The following is an 18,590-nucleotide window of genomic DNA, read 5'->3' on the forward strand; positions in this document are numbered from 1 at the left end:
TTCAAGAAGCTTTTATCATCTAGTCTGCTCTCAAAAAACCTAAAAGTTTGAATATATAAAACAGTTATATTACCGGTTGTTCTGTATGGTTGTGAAACTTGGACTCTCACTTTGAGAGAGGAACATAGGTTAAGAGTATTTGAGAATAAGGTGCTTAGAAAAATATTTGAGACTAAGAGGGATGAAGTTACAGGAGAATGGAGAAAGTTACACAACGTAGAACTGCACGCATTGTATTCTTCACCTGACATAATTAGGAATATTAAATCCAGACGTTTGGGATGGGCAGGGCGTGTAGCACGTATGGGCGAATCCAGAAATGCTTTTAGAGAATTAGTTGGAAGGCCTGAGGGAAAAAGACCTTTGGGGAGGCCGAGACGTAGATGGGAAGATAATATTAAAATGGATTTGAGGGAGGTGATATATGATGGTATAGACTGGATTAATCTTGTTCAGGATAAAGACCGATGGCTGGCTTATGTGAGGGCGGCAATGAACCTCCGATTCCTTAAAAGCTATTTATAAGTAAGTAAGAGGTAGAAATGTAATATTGGTGCTAGATGAAAATAAAACTCAAAGGTTTTCGTCTGTAAGTTTGAGGCACTGAAGAAAACAAAGTACGTTGACAATCGAAGAAATGCAATAATGTTCATTGTTACAATTAATTGTACAAGATGGACGTCCAAGGAAAAGTGCAATGTGTTTTGTTCCTGGCAAAATTTGAATCTGTGACTCGTGTACGACGTGAATTTCATCGATTGTGTAAACTAAGAATCACCACACGAGAATAACATTCGTTGGGTTAGACAGTTAGAGAGACTGGAAGCCTATTGAAGAAAAGGCGTACTTGAAGACCATCGACAAATGGCGAAACAGTATAAGCCATTCGAAGAGGATTTATTCGGTTCGGAAATGTGCTCAACAATTAAGACTTACGAAAACAACAGTTCATACCGCTTTAAAGAAATGTCTTCATCTGACTGCTTATAAACTTCATCCAGATGATTATCACAAAAGCTGTGAGTTTGCTGTGGATATGCTTAATGAGCCACAGATTCAAATTTTGTCAGCCACAAAACATATTGCACATTTCTTTGGATATCCATCCTGTATAATTAATTGTAACAATGAAAATTATTGCGTTTGATCAAACATTACCATCTTTCCTTTCCTTCAGTGCCTAAACTTACAGACAAAAAATTTTGAGAGTTTTATTTTCTTCTGGGCCATCTATTCATTCAACAAATAGAATCCTCTGAAACCTCACTATGTCTTTTGGGACACTTTATAATGTATTTGGTTCTTCCTCTTTAAAATGGTATATCATATATCATCGCCTTTCACATGAAAAGACATAACTCCAAAAATTCGATTTTAGAGATACGGCCGTCCTGAATATTTCCGCATGTAAACCACATACCCTATTCAAAATTCGACTTTTTGAAGTTACATCTCTTCGTCTGCAAGGCGACAATATGATTATACTCAAATTTTATCCTTTTTAATTTTTCGATTTTCTGAGAAGGAGTGTACAATTTTTTAATTTTAAAGCTAGCTTTTTTATACATTTGTGGATTTTTGGTCGGAAAATTATGTACATTTTTTCATTTTTCCAATTTATGCTTTGATTTTTCCTAATTCAAATGGTATATCACAAACAATATACTAATATTATGTTTATGTCAATTTTTCGTTTTTCATAGGAGGGGGCGTAGTTTAATGTAAATACATGTCTTATCTTAAAGATCATTTTCTGTAAGTTTAGTTTTTTCAACAGTAATCTCACTAGAGGTTTTGATTTATCTAGAGAAAATCAAAACTCGAGTGGGATTTAATTGACTATTACACGATTAGAAGAAAGTATATAAAGATTATAAGTAACAAAGTACTCCAATACAATAAAATATTAATTGACTTACGAAAATAAACCTATCTTCAAATGTATTATTGCACCATTACGCTAGATGGCAGTTGTGCCAACTATGGAATCTTCATTGAACTCTGTAGACGGTTACTAGTCAAGAAGGCTTTGTTGATTCAGTTTCATTTTTATTAAGACAGTTGCATTCCACTTCAATTATCCGAATCCCAGTAATCAACGTCACTTGACAGATGATTTTCAATAAATCTTAATATTAAACAATCTCTGATACGTGACTATCCATAATATCATATAGCAGAAGCTATAACATAACCTAACTAATGTACTGTACACAAGTGTTAGAAAAGTTTTAATTAACGACGACGACATAAAAAATAAACATTAATAATTTTAAAAGGAATAATTATTGAATATACAATTTTCAAATTTGAATGTGGTTGGTGGTTCAATTGATATTATATTGGACGTGTGCGTAATAGAAGTGGAACTCGTTGATTTAGGCCTACATGGTGTATTCAACTTATTAAGGATTTCAGAATGAATAATTTTAAAAGGAATAATTATTAAATGTACAATTTTCAAATTTGAATGTGGTTGGTAGTTCAATTGATGTTATATTGGACGTGTGCGTAATAGAAGTGGAACTCGTTGATTTAGGCCTACATGGTGTATTCAACCTATTCAGGATTTCCGAATGGTGCTCTTCATTTATTTGTAAATCGGATTTCAGAAGATGCATAGGTATGATCAGTGATTTTTATTAATTCTTGTTCTTGAATGCCAATGCGAGTCATATTTGAAACTGCTGTGCATCGACTGGAGTGGTTTGTAATTTTATATATATATTTTTTTGACGTCCAGACCAGCGCAGTTTCAAATGTTGGCAAACAAAGAACCAAATGCTAGGGACGCGATAAAATTAAACAAATGCTAGGGACGCGATAAAATTAAACAAATGCTAGGGACGCGATAAAATTGTGCAATAAGCAGCCATGATTGGTTGAAATACGTCCTTTCGTACCGTTTTATTGGTCAAAAGTAGTATGACGTAGTAAGAGTGTAATAGTCAGAATAAAATAATCTTTTCATAGAAAGCTGAAATTTTGAGGAATCGTTTACTTGGATAATTTACTTGTACAGAACCAATGTTTTTGATATTGTTTGATATCGCGATATGGAGATGTTGCAGGTAGTAATTGTATTGAAAATAGTTGAAAAAAATATATACTAATGGGGGGGGGGAATTTTTTTCTCAGTAAGTCAATAAACTATAGAAAAATTACTGTTTCAGCATGAAGTCAAGTTATGTCTTCATGAGCTGTAAAAAATCAGCTGTATAACTTCAAGAGTTTTCGAGGAAAAGTTTATTATGTAAAACATAATTTAACATTGTAAAGATATGCAATTCCGTGTTCCCTTAAGAGAATTTTCAATTGCAAAAGCTGAAAATGACTGTAACCTAATAGTTACCACATCTATGGTTTAGGCCTAAATCACAAATATTGTTTGTCCACTTTTCTAACTTTCGGGTCCACACCTGTGGAGTAACGGTCAGCGCGTCTGGCTGCGAAACCAGGTGGCCCGGGTTCGATTCCCGGTCGGGGCAAGTTACCTGGTTGAGGTTTTTCCGGGGTTTTTCCTCAACCCAATACGAGCAAATGCTGGGTAACTTTCGGTGCTGGACCCCGGTCTCATTTCACCGGCATTATCACCTTCATCTCATTCAGACGCTAAATAATCTAAGATGTTGATAAAGCGTCGTAAAATAACCTACTAAAATAAAATAAAAAATCTAATCTTCGGGAAACTTTGAAAGAAATGTTTCCTATTGCATATATCCTACAAATACTGCAGCAAAATACAATATTGTTATATTAATAAATGCCCAATATAATACAATACTATGTATACTAATGAGGAAAGAATTATTTCTGAGTAAGGAAATAAAAATTAAAGAACTGCTGTTTCAGCATGAAATCTAGTTATGTGTTCATAAACTGTAAAAAATCAGCCGTGTAACTTGAACAGACTTCGAGGAAAAGTTCCTTATATAAGACACAATTTAACATTATCAAGATAGGCAATCCGTGTTCCCTAAAGAGAATTTTCAAGTGCAAAAGCTAAAAATGACTGTAACGTAATAGATACCACATCTATGTTTAGTTTCGATTCCCGGTCGGGGCAGGTTACCTGATTGAGGTTTTTTCCGTGGTCTTCCCTCAACCCAATATGAGCAAATGCTGGGTAAGTTTCGGTGCTGGACTCCGGATTCATTTCACAGGCATTATCACTTTCATCTCATTCAGACGCTAAATAATCTATAAGATGTTGATAAAGCGTCGTAAAATAACCTACTAAAATAAAAAAATCTATGTTTAGGCCTAAATCACAAATATTGTATGTCCACTTTTTCTAACTTTCGGGAAACTTTGAAAGAAATGTTTCCGTTGCATTCATCCTATGGAAATAATGCAGCAAAATACAAGTGTTATTTTAATAATGCCCAATACATTACAGTGCAATACAATACAATACAATACTTGTGCGGAATGGATATTTAGCCTCATGTACCAGTATGTTACGATATCTTAATTTTTAATAGAAATGGGAGCGGACCGTAGTGAAAACCTCACACTGTTAAATTACATCTTTCATTTCATAAGTCCAGTTGCTTCGCGATATTCAATGCAGTTGTCTGACAGAAATGCCATCTGCACACTTAACCATCAATTTGACTAGTATGAGAGCCTTAAAAACGTTGACGAAAAAGAATAATCTACTTCTCAATCTTTAAAAATTGACATCTGTCCACTTATCTTGATCACGTCCGGTGAAACTGGCTGACAACCTCTCAATTGGTTGGATGACGATAGTGAATGAGAATGACGGCCGAGAAATTAAGAATAATGCCCAATTGCAACTTCGCAGATCTCTGAGAATAACCAAATATGGTTTGAGAAGAAATTGCTAGTTGACCACTCTGTAGCTGTGCCTTCAATCAGAGCGTGACCAGCAGTTTCCTTTGGCTGACTCCGTCGATAAACTTATTGAAGAGAAGGATTTACGACCAAGTTCCTTTCCATACAGGAAAGAATAATTTTATTCCTTGTCTTAGACGGGAAGTGATGCAGTTTTTGCTAATGAAATAAGATATTTCTAACGGTTACTTAAAAAAAGAATAATGGGAATTTCTATATTTATTATTATTATTATTATTATTATTATTATTATTATTATTATTATTATTAAGATTAATAGTATTATTAAGATTAATAGTATTAATATTATTATATTAGAATGTTAGTTGGGAGGCCGGAGGGAAAAAGACCTTTAGGGAGGCCGAGACGTAGATGGGAAAATAATATTAAAATGGATTTGAGGGAGGTGGGATATATATATTTTTTTTATTTTATTGGGTTATTTTACGACGCTGTATCAACATCTAGGTTATTTAGCGTCTGAATGAAATGAAGGTGATAATGCCGGTGAAATGAGTCCGGGATCCAGCCCCGAAAGTTACGCAGCATTTCCTCGTATTGTGTTGAGGGAAAACCCCGGAAAAAACCTCAACCAGGTAGGGGAGACTCGGGTAGTATCGGACATCGGGTAATATCGGACAGTGAGTTTCTTTCATCTACCACACGATGATAGTACCTGATTGACATGGTTACGTTTCTGTGATGTCGCATAGAGAAACGTAACCATGTCACTCAGGTACTATCATATGGTGGTAGATGAAAGAAACGCACTGTCCGATACCACCCGATGTCCGATACTAGCCGACTCTCCCCTAATTTGTCCCGACCGGGATTGGAACCCGAGCCACCTGGTTTCGCGGCCAGACGCGTTGACCGTTACTCCACAGGTGTGGAGGAGGTGGGATATGATGATAGACAATGGATTAATCTTGCTCAGGATAGGGACCAATGGTGGGCTTATGTGAGGGCGGCAATGAACCTCCGGGTTCCTTAAAAGCCAGTAAGTAAGTAATAGTCGGCATGAGTAGCGTAGTCGCTATAGCGCTGACCTTCTATGCTCGAGGTTGCGGGTTCGATCCCGGCCCAGGTCGATGGCATTTAAGTGTGCTTAAATGCGACAGGCTCATGTCAGTAGATTTACTGAAAGATCTCCTGCGGAACAAAATTTCGACACACCGGCGACGCTGATATAACCTCGGCAGTTGCGAGCGTCGTTAAATAAACCACAATAATTAAATACTTAAAAGGTCAAAATACAACAGTGTTCATGAGTGAAGATTAAAAATAATTATCTCCATTATTTTTAATCTTCACTTATGAACACTGTTGTATTTTGACCTTTTAAGTATTTAATCATGGTTGCTAGTGAAGAAGAAAACCTGGTCAACCAGTACCACGATATGCGCCTTCAGATAGAATTGTTAAACAAGAAAATTTGGTTTAACAAAACATGTCTTAAAGAGGATTTAAAACCCAAATATGTGAACATCAAACCTAATACTAGGGGAGAGTCGGGTAGTATCGGACATCGGGTAGTATCGGACAGTGCGTTTCTTTCATCTACCACCATATGGTAGTACCTGAATGACATGGTTACGTTTCTCTATGCGACGTCACAGAAATGTAACCATGTCAATCAGGTACTCTCATCGTGTGGTAGACGAAAGAAACTCACTGTCCGATATTACCCGATGTCCGATACTACCCGACTCTCCCCTAATTCTGGAAGTGCTAAACACATAGATAAATTCTGCACAAGAACTTGGTTAACAAATGAAATTAAATCAATTTTCATACAGAAAGATGAAATTAATCCAAAATTATATGTGTCATCTTAATATACTCAACACCATACATCCCATAAAATGGGAATTAATTCAAAAGGAAATTTTTCTAGAAAAAAAAAATAAATAAAAAAAAATAAAAAAAATAAATAAATAGTGTTCAGACAACTCTAATAATTGTCTCCATTATTTTTAAACCACAATAATTTAAAGATTATTATTATTATTATTATTATTATTATTATTATTATTATTATTATTATTATTATTATTATTATTTTGTATACGTTATTGTTTGCAGACGATCAAGTAGTAATTGCACAAGAATATGAAGATATGGAAATTATGTTTCGGAAATTTGCTCATACGGGTGCTCATGGTTAATTATTGATATGTTCTATGTAATTTAGTATAATTTATATCACATATTTAAAGGAAGGCTATGTCTACCAAGTACGGTATTGGGCAAAACGCTCATAAAAGTCTGCAACTTTTGTCGTATAATTTTATGCGTAACTCTATAGTTCAAATTTGGAAATGACGCAGGAGACATGTTTACGGTAATGAAATTGTAGGCTACTGCTGGGTTAGGCCTATATTCATTGTAACTCTTTAAGAATCTCAGGGCTCAGTTCAATCCACTCCATAAATAAAGCTTGTAGATTATAACATACGGAAAAATGTGTGCCTACAGACGTCTGATAGAATTATAGACCTACTCCTGCCAATAAGTATAGACTGATCGTTTCTTGTCTTTTAAGGCGGGTGCACGCAGAATCAGACACGGCGAGGAGCGGCTCTTCGCGAAGCGACGACGTGGTGATAAGTACCCCAGCGGACAAAATTTTGCGCCGTGCAGCGTCTGATTGTGTGTGCACTCGGCCTAACAATTTATTAAACTTGTTTCATTGATATCAAACTTGAGACAAATAAGTATGTAATAATAATATACGTTACAGGAGCGGTATGTTGATGTTTTCATGTTCGAGGAAAATAATGAAAAAGCGAAACGTAGTTGAGCTTTTTTAATTTCCGAGAACATGAAAACAAACATACCACTCGTGTATCGTACATTATTTTGTGCGAAGATCGTTTATTACATACCTGAAAGAGGAATTTCTAATTAGTTGCAATGAAATCTCCATCTTGGTTTCTGTTCAATGACGGCAAATTTTAAAAACTAAAATATCTATCTTCAACATTGTTGCTATAAAATGTTTTCTGTGTTTACTATATTCCAGCAGTCCGTGATATACGTCTGTCTTTTTCCCCCCAGTCTATAAATGCGAACTTAAAAGAAACGGTAAGGTTATGTAATGATTTATTTTTCATTTTAATATTTTAACAATATTATTTATATAACATATTGCAGTAATAACATCGGCATCTGGAATCTTGTTGATTTTTTCACGGCTTCCTTAATGTTACTTGCATTACAAATGCAGTAACTTTTGTGGTGTTGTAGAGTTTACTTAATTTTTGCAAATATTTAAAAACAATAATTAACAGTGCAATTTAGGTGAAATTGCAGTGGTAAGTTTCCAATTTATAATTATTACTATGTTAAACGTCTCTAAAAATAATATGTTAAAAGCCTAAAGCAGTAAAATGAATATGGCGCTTAAGCGGTAAGAAGAGGGAAATTGTTATGTGTGTTACGTTGGGAATACTGAATGTGGTATTTCACACTTACTGCGTATTGGTTTTGTGCGGAAAGCAAGCAAATACGCACGATCTCGCACAAATTCATGTTGAGTAATCTATAAAACTAATGAAATCTGTTCATTGTTGATTAATGTTAGTGTTTTGTTTAATTTCATGACCTACTCTACATGATTGTAGATGGAACAGATCAGTCATGTAACTGGGAGAAAGACAATGGACTGTTTTCGTGATAGACTGTTACAATGTTTGGCTGTGAATGATTCTCATTTTGAGCATAATGTTGTCAAGTTTGGTTAGTGATAGTGTGTTGTTTAGTTTTATGGCCTACTCAATATCATTTTAAACACATTTGTCTCAAGTTTTAAGTTTACGAAACAAGTTTAATAAATGGTTGAAAGACACGAAACGAGTGATGGATATACTGGCCTGCAGAAGAAATACTGATACGGAATTATATTGTTTTCCGAGGACTTCAGCAAACATGGCGAGACGGAAAACTATTTTCCTGAGATTAGTTTTTTTTTAACATGTAGGGGAAACCCGGGCAAAACGGATAAGCTAAGAATAAACAATGTCACAGACTATAGTTTGGTGCTCCCGAAATAAAACTTCATGACTTTGGTTGTGACACATGTTGTCCACATATCTACAAGACAGCAATTCGTTTCTCGTACCTACGGACAGTGATATGATTTGAGAAAGAAAATATAGTTAATTATTCGCTTTGCCCGGGTACCCGGGCAAAGTCAATATCCCTATAACATTTTCACCTTTCTATTTAATTTCTATTCACTGATAATAAAATTAAATCAACACATAAACACGATGTTAATGAGTGTAATTGATGTATTGAATATTTCGTCAATCTCTGAGGATGCCGACATCACAGAGGTGGTTGATTCTGAGCGAGCATTAACTGTTTCTGCAGCCGTTGAAGAAGTGGTATCGCAGAATTTGTTAAATCTGAGCCAGCTGTCGTTTCGCTGATTTCTGTCTCAAGTGGGCGATCTGTAAGTTCATCTGGAGCAAACTCTTCAACAACAAACACATTACGGTTGTATGGCCAGATAGCAGAACCACTGATTGGAAGATTTTATTTCTTCATGTGCTTTCTCCATGTCTTCTTCCGACCATTTGGCTTGCTCCGTCATCCTCTTGAAAAATTAAACCATCTGAAAACACATTACGACCTTTTTAAGTAAAAATTAAGATCAGTGTTGCTGATTTATAATTTAATTAGTGTGACTTAATGCCTCCACTATGTAAAATGATCTGACACGCTTTATTACAATAGACGAATACATACAAAAATACAGCTGACACTTATAATAGTGTATAAGTTATCCACTTTGCCCTATTCACTTTGCCCGCAGACGCCACATTGCTTTTCATTTAAAGTAATACAAACATAAACGTCAATAATCTTTTTCGTAAGTACGGCATTTTAGAACTAATTCTATCGTCTATATATTACTATCACATAACAAAGAGTTTCTGCAGTACTGTATGTTGTAAATATGTTTCTCTTACCTTGAAATATTTTAAGAAAACAGTCAATTTTCTTTAAACACACGCTGACTTCTTCTCTTACTAGCTAGAATGACGACAAGTCAGTTCCAGCAGCAAAATCTGGTAGGGATTCTTCCCCAACATAGCAGAAAGCTCTACCTGTTGGCGTTTCTATGAAATAGGCATTATTCTCTTTGCCCGTGTTATTCGTTTTGCCCGGGTCTCCCCTAAATATGACTTTTATAACATGTTCACATTATTATTTAATATGAATTGATTTAAAATTATTTATGCTCGACCATGCCGAAATGTAGTAATTATACACCTGGTAGCAGATCTTTAATGCATGTCATTAAAGTACACCTACTCATTAAAGGTCAGGTCTTTCAGCCAATGACGACTCAGGTTACAACTGTTCAGCCAATGACAGGTCAGCTTTCTACCGTTATAAAACCGCAAGTATCGATTATTCTCGGATATGCTATCGAAAGAGAATTAGCGAAAAGTCACGGAGGCTGGAAATCCAATACTGTCGCAGAAGGTTATGTTCTGTTACTATAATAATTAGCGTTAATTGTAAATAATATTCAAATAAATTCAATTTGTCATCTCGTTTTTCAATGTCTAATTTTATTTCAATGTTATCTCTGTAGGTTCTTATGGCCTAGCAAGGTCACTGTGGACATCTGTTCCTCGGAAAAAATCAATACTTTCGCGTCTGCGCACATCTCACAACATACGGGACATTGCTCCAGGTCAGATACAATAAAATTAATAATATCAAGTTAGAAATATGGTCGAGCATAAAAAGTCGTATGAAACTCGCCTATAATGGTAATTAAGAAGCTCGTATGAAAATTATGAAACTCGCTTGCGCTCGTTTTATAAATATCCATACTCACTTCTTAATTACCTTCATTAAAGGCTCGTTGCATAATGTACTATTATATACTTTTATTTTAAAACACCAATAAGAATACTACACGAAAATAGTGAAACTGCAGTTTATATGGTATTCACAGCCTTCCTTTTTTATCCATGGAGCCTGTCATTGTTATCATTGTTACAATCGATATATACGGCCAGTTACATTTCATATTATTATAGTTTATTGAAAACATACAAGAACAAGCTGAATGATGTGATGATAACAGAGCAATAATAGAGTTTAAATACAGTGCCTTCTGTGTATCTCTATTTCTAATCTTTTCTAAGCGAAGTTCTCGTAACACGATAATATTTCAAATCGATAGCGACTTCGACTCGGCATTTCTTTTGCAGCCCAGTGTACGTATTTTTCTGATACTTGTTCTAGCACCGAGTTGGTGAAAACCTGTTACACACAGTAGGCCGCGTTTCATGGAACTTCAGACTAATCGCCATAGCAGCAATTGGCCAGCTACGAAGCCTGTCGTTAAGCAATGAGTTATGCCCTCTCTATAACCAATCTCCTTAACACCGGCTTGGTAATGATATCCTTGTAAGCTGGCATTAAGACGGACCACGGATCCAGTCCCATTAACTTTATCCTAGTACAACATACTAGACAACACTGCCACTGTGCGAAATACATTCAATTCGTGACAAAATCAAGATATTGCCTACGTGTACAGCAATGCGATTTTCAGTCACGTAAAAAACTGAATAATTAAAACAAAATGAATGTCATAAAGCAGAATATACTTTCTCATATTTTTACCGTTTTGCAACAGTTACGTTCCTTGACCATGTTAAAAATATGACCGTTTATTCTGTATTTTCTTTTTAATTATAATTCAAGAGGCATCGAAATAAAAAGTAAAATGTGTGATTGAAGTATAATTAATTTTCACAAACTTACATAACTACAGCTATAAACAAAATTCGTGAAATACATAACTTACAACTGACAAACAAATAGCTATACCGTAGATATAGATTAGTTTAGATTAGATTAGGTTAGTTTAGAACAAAATTGGATATTTATCTTTTGAAGAGGTGGAGAAGTTCAAATATCTTGGAGCAACAGTAACAAATATAAATGATACTCGGGAGGAAATTAAACACAGAATAAATATGGGAAATGCCTGTTATTATTCGGTTGAGAAGCTTTTATCATCCAGTCTGCTGTCAAAAAATCTGAAAGTTAGAATTTATAAAACAGTTATATTACCGGTTGTTCTGTATGGTTGTGAAACTTGGACTCTCACTTTGAGATAGGAACATAGGTTAAGGGTGTTTGAGAATAAGGTGCTTAGGAAAATATTTGGGGCTAAGCAGGATGAAGTTACAGGAGAATGGAGAAAGTTACATGACACAGAACTGCACGCATTGTATTCTTCTCCTGACATAATTAGGAACATTCAATCCAGACGTTTGAGATGGGCAGGGCATGTAGCATGTATGTACGAATCCAGAAATGCATATAGAGTGTTAGTTGGGAGGCCGGAGGGAATGAGACCTTTAGGGAGGCCGAGACGTAGATGGGAAGATAATATTAAAATGTTTTGAGGGAGGTGGGATATGATGATAGAGACTGGATTAATCTTGCTCAGGATAGGGACCAATGGCGGTCTTATGTGAGGGCGGCAATGAACCTCCGGGTTCCTTAAAAGCCAGTAAGTAAGTAAGGTTAGGTTACATTAGATTACATTGGATTAGATTAGTGTAAGTGTAGTAGATTAGATTAGAGATAATGATTAGATTAGATACAGTAAATTAGATTAGATGATATCAAGAAACTCTTTAGACTCTTAGTAGAAGAAACAAGAATAACAGGGTTAAAAATTAATTCTGATAAAACTAAATACATGAATATATCACGTACCTCAAATAATAGAGGGCCACTTATAATAGATGATTGGGAGTTTCAAAAAGTTACTTAATTTAAATACTTAGGAAGTATAATTCATGAAACAGGCTTATTTGGGAAAGAAATTCAACATAGACTCGTTATGGCAAATAAGTGTTGCTACTCCCTTCATAATTTGCTTAGTTCCAAACTTCTTTCTAGATTATCAAAATTAAGATGCTATAAAACAATAATCCTACCAACTCTCCTATATTGCTGTGAAAGTTGGATATTAACAAAAAAAATCCCTTTTTACTTTTGAGAACAAAATCTTGAAGATTTTTGGTCCCATTCAAGAAAATAACACATGGATTTTTTTTTTTTACCTTGGGGATTTAGGGAAGTGAATTTTAATGGTAGGCAGAGTAACTATCTCATGCCCCCATGTTTTAGATTGCTACCAGTGCACTTCATTAGAACCAGGTACCCAGCTTCGAAGCCGTTAGCCCTGTGAACTTACAATATATTTATAACACATGGAGAATTTTGAACAACAGAGAACTAAGGGATGTTTATAAAGAACCGGACATAATAGCCTTAATAAAAAGTCGAAGACTACGTTGACTTTGACACGTTCTACGGCGTGATGAAGACTCTCTTCTACGAAAAGCTTTCGACTATTCTCCAAGATGTACAGACCTCTTGGTAGACCTCGTATCCGTTGGCAGGACCAAGTATATGATAATCTTTGTACAGTGGGAGGACGACAAGAAGATGCAGAGGACAGAGACGAATGACGATATATCGTGAATGAGGCTAAGAACCTCTTTGGTTTTGAAATGCCCTAAATTGATTGATTGAAATTAGATTAGAGAGAATAAATTGCATTATACAGAATAGATTAGACAAACTAGATGAAATGAAGTTAATGAAATATAGCCTATTAGATAGAATAGAATGAAATAGATTACATGAAATAGAATGGCATGCGAGAAACTCCTTTTGCCATGTTAGAACTGCTGAAACGTATATTTTCATGAAAATCTCGAAATTTAACATTTTTAGCCTGCAATCTTTTGAGGAGATTAACTCCGTACGTAGATGAAATTATTGGGGATCATCAGTGCGGTTTTCGGCGTAACAGATCGACTATTGATCAGATTTTTTGTATTCGGCAGATAATGGAGAAAAAATGGGAGTATAAGGGTACAGTGCATCAGTTATTCATAGATTTCAAAAAGGCTTATGACTCGGTTAAGAGGGAAATATTATATGATATTCTTATTGAATTTGGTATTCCCAAGAAACTAGTTCGATTAATTAAAATGTGTCTCAGTGAAACATACAGCAGAGTCCGTATAGGTCAGTTTCTATCTGATGCTTTTCCAATTCACTGCGGGCTAAAGCAGGGAGATGCACTATCACCTTTACTTTTTAACTTCGCTCTAGAATATGCCATTAGGAAAGTTCAGGATAACAGGCAGGGTTTGGAATTGAACGGGCTACATCAGCTTCTTGTCTATGCAGATGACGTGAATATGTTAGGAGAAAATTCACAAACGATTAGGGAAAACACGGAAATTTTACTTGAAGCAAGTAAAGCGATCGGTTTGGAAGTAAATCCCGAAAAGACAAAGTATATGATTATGTCTCGTGACCAGAATATTGTACGAAATGGAAATATAAATATTGGAGATTTATCCTTCGAAGAGGTGGAAAAATTCAAATATCTTGGAGCAACAGTAACAAATATAAATGACACTCGGGAGGAAATTAAACGCAGAATAAATATGGGAAATGCGTGTTATTATTCGGTTGAGAAGCTCTTATCATCCAGTCTGCTGTCCAAAAATCTGAAAGTTAGAATTTATAAAACAGTTATATTACCTGTTCTTCTATATGGCTGTGAAACTTGGACTCTCACTCTGAGAGAGGAACATAGGTTAAGGGTGTTTGAGAATAAGGTGCTTAGGAAAATATTTGGGGCTAAGCGGGATGAAGTTACAGGAGAATGGAGAAAGTTACACAACACAGAACTGCACGCATTGTATTCTTCACCTGACATAATTAGGAACTTGAAATCCAGACGTTTGAGATGGGCAGGGCATGTAGCACGTATGGGCGAATCCAGAAATGCATATAGAGTGTTAGTTGGGAGACCGGAGGGAAAAAGACCTTTAGGGAGGCCGAGACGTAGATGGGAGGATAATATTAAAATGGATTTGAGGGAGGTGGGGTATGATGATAGAGACTGGCTTAATCTTGCACAGGATAGGGACCGTTGGCGGGCTTATGTGAGGGCGGCAATGAACCTTCGGGTTCCTTAAAAGCCAGTAAGTAAGTAAGTAAATATACAGGGTGATTCAGACCACCCGTAACAGTAATTTATTTCGGAATCTAGTGCATGAAAATTTTCGAGGCAAAAATATTTATAACTGAAGCTCATGTGAACTTTCACTTGAGCTTGATTTCATCAATCAGCCTTAACAGGAAGTACGGTCAGTGGCGTATAACTTTAAAATTTCAAATGGGAGTCGGGGTCAAATAAGGTACCATTTGATAGAGCTCTTCAAAACAAACAACTTTCATAGGAAACGTTATCAATTCCTACTCTTTCAATGAGAAAACGTACAAAAAGACAATGTCATCAATATTGAGAAATGTTACAAGACGAAAATGTAAGCAAGACAATTAATGTTGATATGTTACTGAAAGGCCTGACAATTCCATTAATTTTTTTATAAATTTTCAAACTATCTGCCGCTCTGAGCAGCACACACCTGTACTCTTCTTCTACTCACTGTCAGTGACTCCTAACACTTCGGCGTGGTCAAGTGACTGGCAGAGTAGGAATTAATAAAAACGTTTCCTATGAAAGTTGCTTGGTTTGAAAAGCTCTATCAAATGGTATCTTATTTGACCCGACTCTCATTTGAAATTTTAAAGTGATACGCCACTGACCCTACGTCCTGTTAGAGCTGATTGATGAAATCAAGCTCCAGTGAAAGTTCACATGTGGTTAGTTATAAATATTTTTGTCTCGAAAATTTTCATGCACTAGTTTCCGAAATAAATGACTTACAGGTGATCCAAATCACCCATTGCCTTTTCGTACGTTTTCTCATTGAAAGAGTAGGAATTAATATAAACGTTTCCTATGAAAGTTGTTTGTTTTGAAGAGCTCTATCAAATGGTACCCTACTTGACCCCGACTCCCGTTTGAAATTTTAAAATGATACGCCACTGACACTACTTCATGTTAGAGCTGATTGATGAAATCAAGCTCCAGTGAAAGTTCACATGTGGTTTAGTTATAAATATTTTTGTCTCGAAAATTTTCATGCACTAGTTTCCAAAATAAATGACTTACAGGTGGTCCAAATCACCCATTGCCTTTTCGTACGTTTTCTCATTGAAAGAGTAGGAATTAATATAAACGTTTCCTATGAAAGTTGTTTGTTTTGAAGAGCTCTATCAAATGGTACCCTACTTGACCCCGACTCCCGTTTGAAATTTTAAAATGATACGCCACTGACCCTACTTCCTGTTAGAGCTGATTGATGAAATCAAGCTCAACTGAAAGTTCACATGTGGTTTAGTTATAAATATTTTTGTCTCGAAAATTTTCATGCACTAGTTTCCGAAATAAATGACTTACAGGTGATCCAAATCACCCATTGCCTTTTCGTACGTTTTCTCATTGAAAGAGTAGGAATTAATATAAACGTTTCCTATGAAAGTTGTTTGTTTTGAAGAGCTCTATCAAATGGTGCCCTACTTGACCCCTACTCCCGTTTGAAATTTTAAAATGATACGCCACTGACCCTACTTCATGTTAGAGCTGATTGATGAAATCAAGCTCCAGTGAAAGTTCACATGTGGTTTAGTTATAAATATTTTTGTCTCGGAAATTTTCATGCACTAGTTTTCGAAATAAATTACTGTTACGGGTAGTCTAAATCACCCTGTATATTATCTTAGACAACCATTACGAAATCATACCTTTTAACATTAGGCCTACAAGATCCTGTTAAAAATCAACTGTTATGGGGAAGCGTATTGTTAAAAATACGCGACTTTCAACTATTGAAAGAGTTGACAAACGACGTAAAGCCTACATTTAGCAACGCTGTATTGAATTCTCGAATTATCTGTATATACCAAATTGTATTCACAACTCCGTAAGTAAAACTGATGCGAATATCGCGTTCGGTACAATTATTTGTAGTAATTTATTCCTTGTGTAGGTGTACTTGAAGAACTATTAGTATTAACATTATCTGTTGAACGGTAACTGGGGCTTGAAATAACATCATTTAGTAGGCCATGCATCGTTTGTCAGCTCCTTAAACAACATAAAGTTGTTTGTTAGTGACACAAAGTGGAGAAACGTTTTGTGCCATTTTTTTTAAATGAATAATGGCTGTCTAAAAATAGTGTAAGATATACGAGTTAAAAAGCTTTTGTTTTATTTGTAGGTCTAACGACCATGTTTCGCAAACATTTCTGCTCGCAAAATGAAATTCCACCGTTAACACTTCTATCATAAATACTTTAGGTATAAGTCTTGTACAATAATAATAATAATAATAATAATAATAATACTTAGTGTGCGATTTGACTCGCATTCAGAATGTCCCGAGTTCAAACCCCGTGACCGACCAATCTGACTGAGGTTTTCCATTGTTTCCTCAGTCAAAAAAGCAAATGCTGGATTGAAAATGTACATACCATGATTTATCATCGCCTCAATCACCAATATCACAAACATTAATCAAAATTTAAAAAAAAAAAGTTACATGAACATAACTTTATAATATTATAGACAATATTAATTATAACTTTATAACATAAGTTTATATATTTAACTTTATTTCAATTGGTAATTATGTATGGAATTACAGGATGGGGTAGCTCATTTAAATCCAATTTTAATGCACTTTATTTATTACAGAGGAAAATAATTAAAATATGTCGTCATAAACCTATTGATTTTCCGTCTCAAAAATTGTTTTTAGACTTTAATGTACTTAACATAAGACAAATTTATTATATTGTATTAATAAAATTCATACATAAAAAAATCGAAATACCTAATTTTGAATTGTATTCTCATACTTATGAAACAAAAGGTATGAATTCTTTAAGATTGTTTGAACCAAAATGCAACACTGCTACAGTATTTAATCATAGTAGTAATTTAGGCTCAAGAATATATAACAAATTTATATTTAAATATCCTAATCTTGTCAATTCTGATAGTTCTAGTATTAAATTAAAAAGTTTTGTATGGATTTTATAAAAATTGAAAAATTGAAAATTTAAATTTATATATTCTAATTGCATAGTAGACATAAGACAAATTGTATTATATACTTATTAATTTCAATTCAGGAATCCGCCCCTGAGCACGAGGTCTACTCTTTCAGGGGCGAGCTAAAGTTTTTTCTGTATATATTTTATGTTACAGTTATTAGCAAAATAAATAAATAAATAAATAATTTATAATACACAACAATAGAAACAGGAACTCAACAATGGTAAAAACAGTTCCCTGATATACCCAAGATCCTACACACGCGATATGACCACAGATGTTAAAGCGTGTATAATTGAACTTAACAAAAAATTATTATCTAGGCTAGATTAAAATGAGAAATTGAGAAAATTAGGAAATTGGGCAAAAAAACAAAAATGATACTGATTGAAGAATGACAAAAAAGTGATTTATGTTTGTTGTTTGAAGCGTGTAAGTATCACTTCGGTTAAGGCTTTTGTTAATAATTTTAAGAAAATGTTTTGGGAAGTTAGTAAGTTTAACGCATCTGCAAAATTAACAAAATTTCTTGTCTAAAGATCAGCGCTCACTCTAAAATTGGGATATTTATTTATTTTATTTATTTATTTATTCACTCATTCACTCATTCATTCATTTATTTATTTTATTGCTAGTAAGTTTGAAATGAATACAAGTTAATAAATACAATGAAAGATAAACTAGC

At 34.7% G+C, this 18,590-nt stretch overlaps 1 long non-coding RNA gene across 1 annotated transcript in view; it reads left to right on the plus strand.

The window, feature by feature from the left end:
* The window catches only part of LOC138716311 (uncharacterized), a 417,126-nt gene that overhangs the window by 258,857 nt on the left and 139,679 nt on the right, over positions 1-18,590 (plus strand). The window lies entirely within an intron of this gene.

This window comes from Periplaneta americana, chromosome 16, assembly GCF_040183065.1.
Source record: "Periplaneta americana isolate PAMFEO1 chromosome 16, P.americana_PAMFEO1_priV1, whole genome shotgun sequence".
Lineage (NCBI taxonomy): Eukaryota > Metazoa > Arthropoda > Insecta > Blattodea > Blattidae > Periplaneta > Periplaneta americana.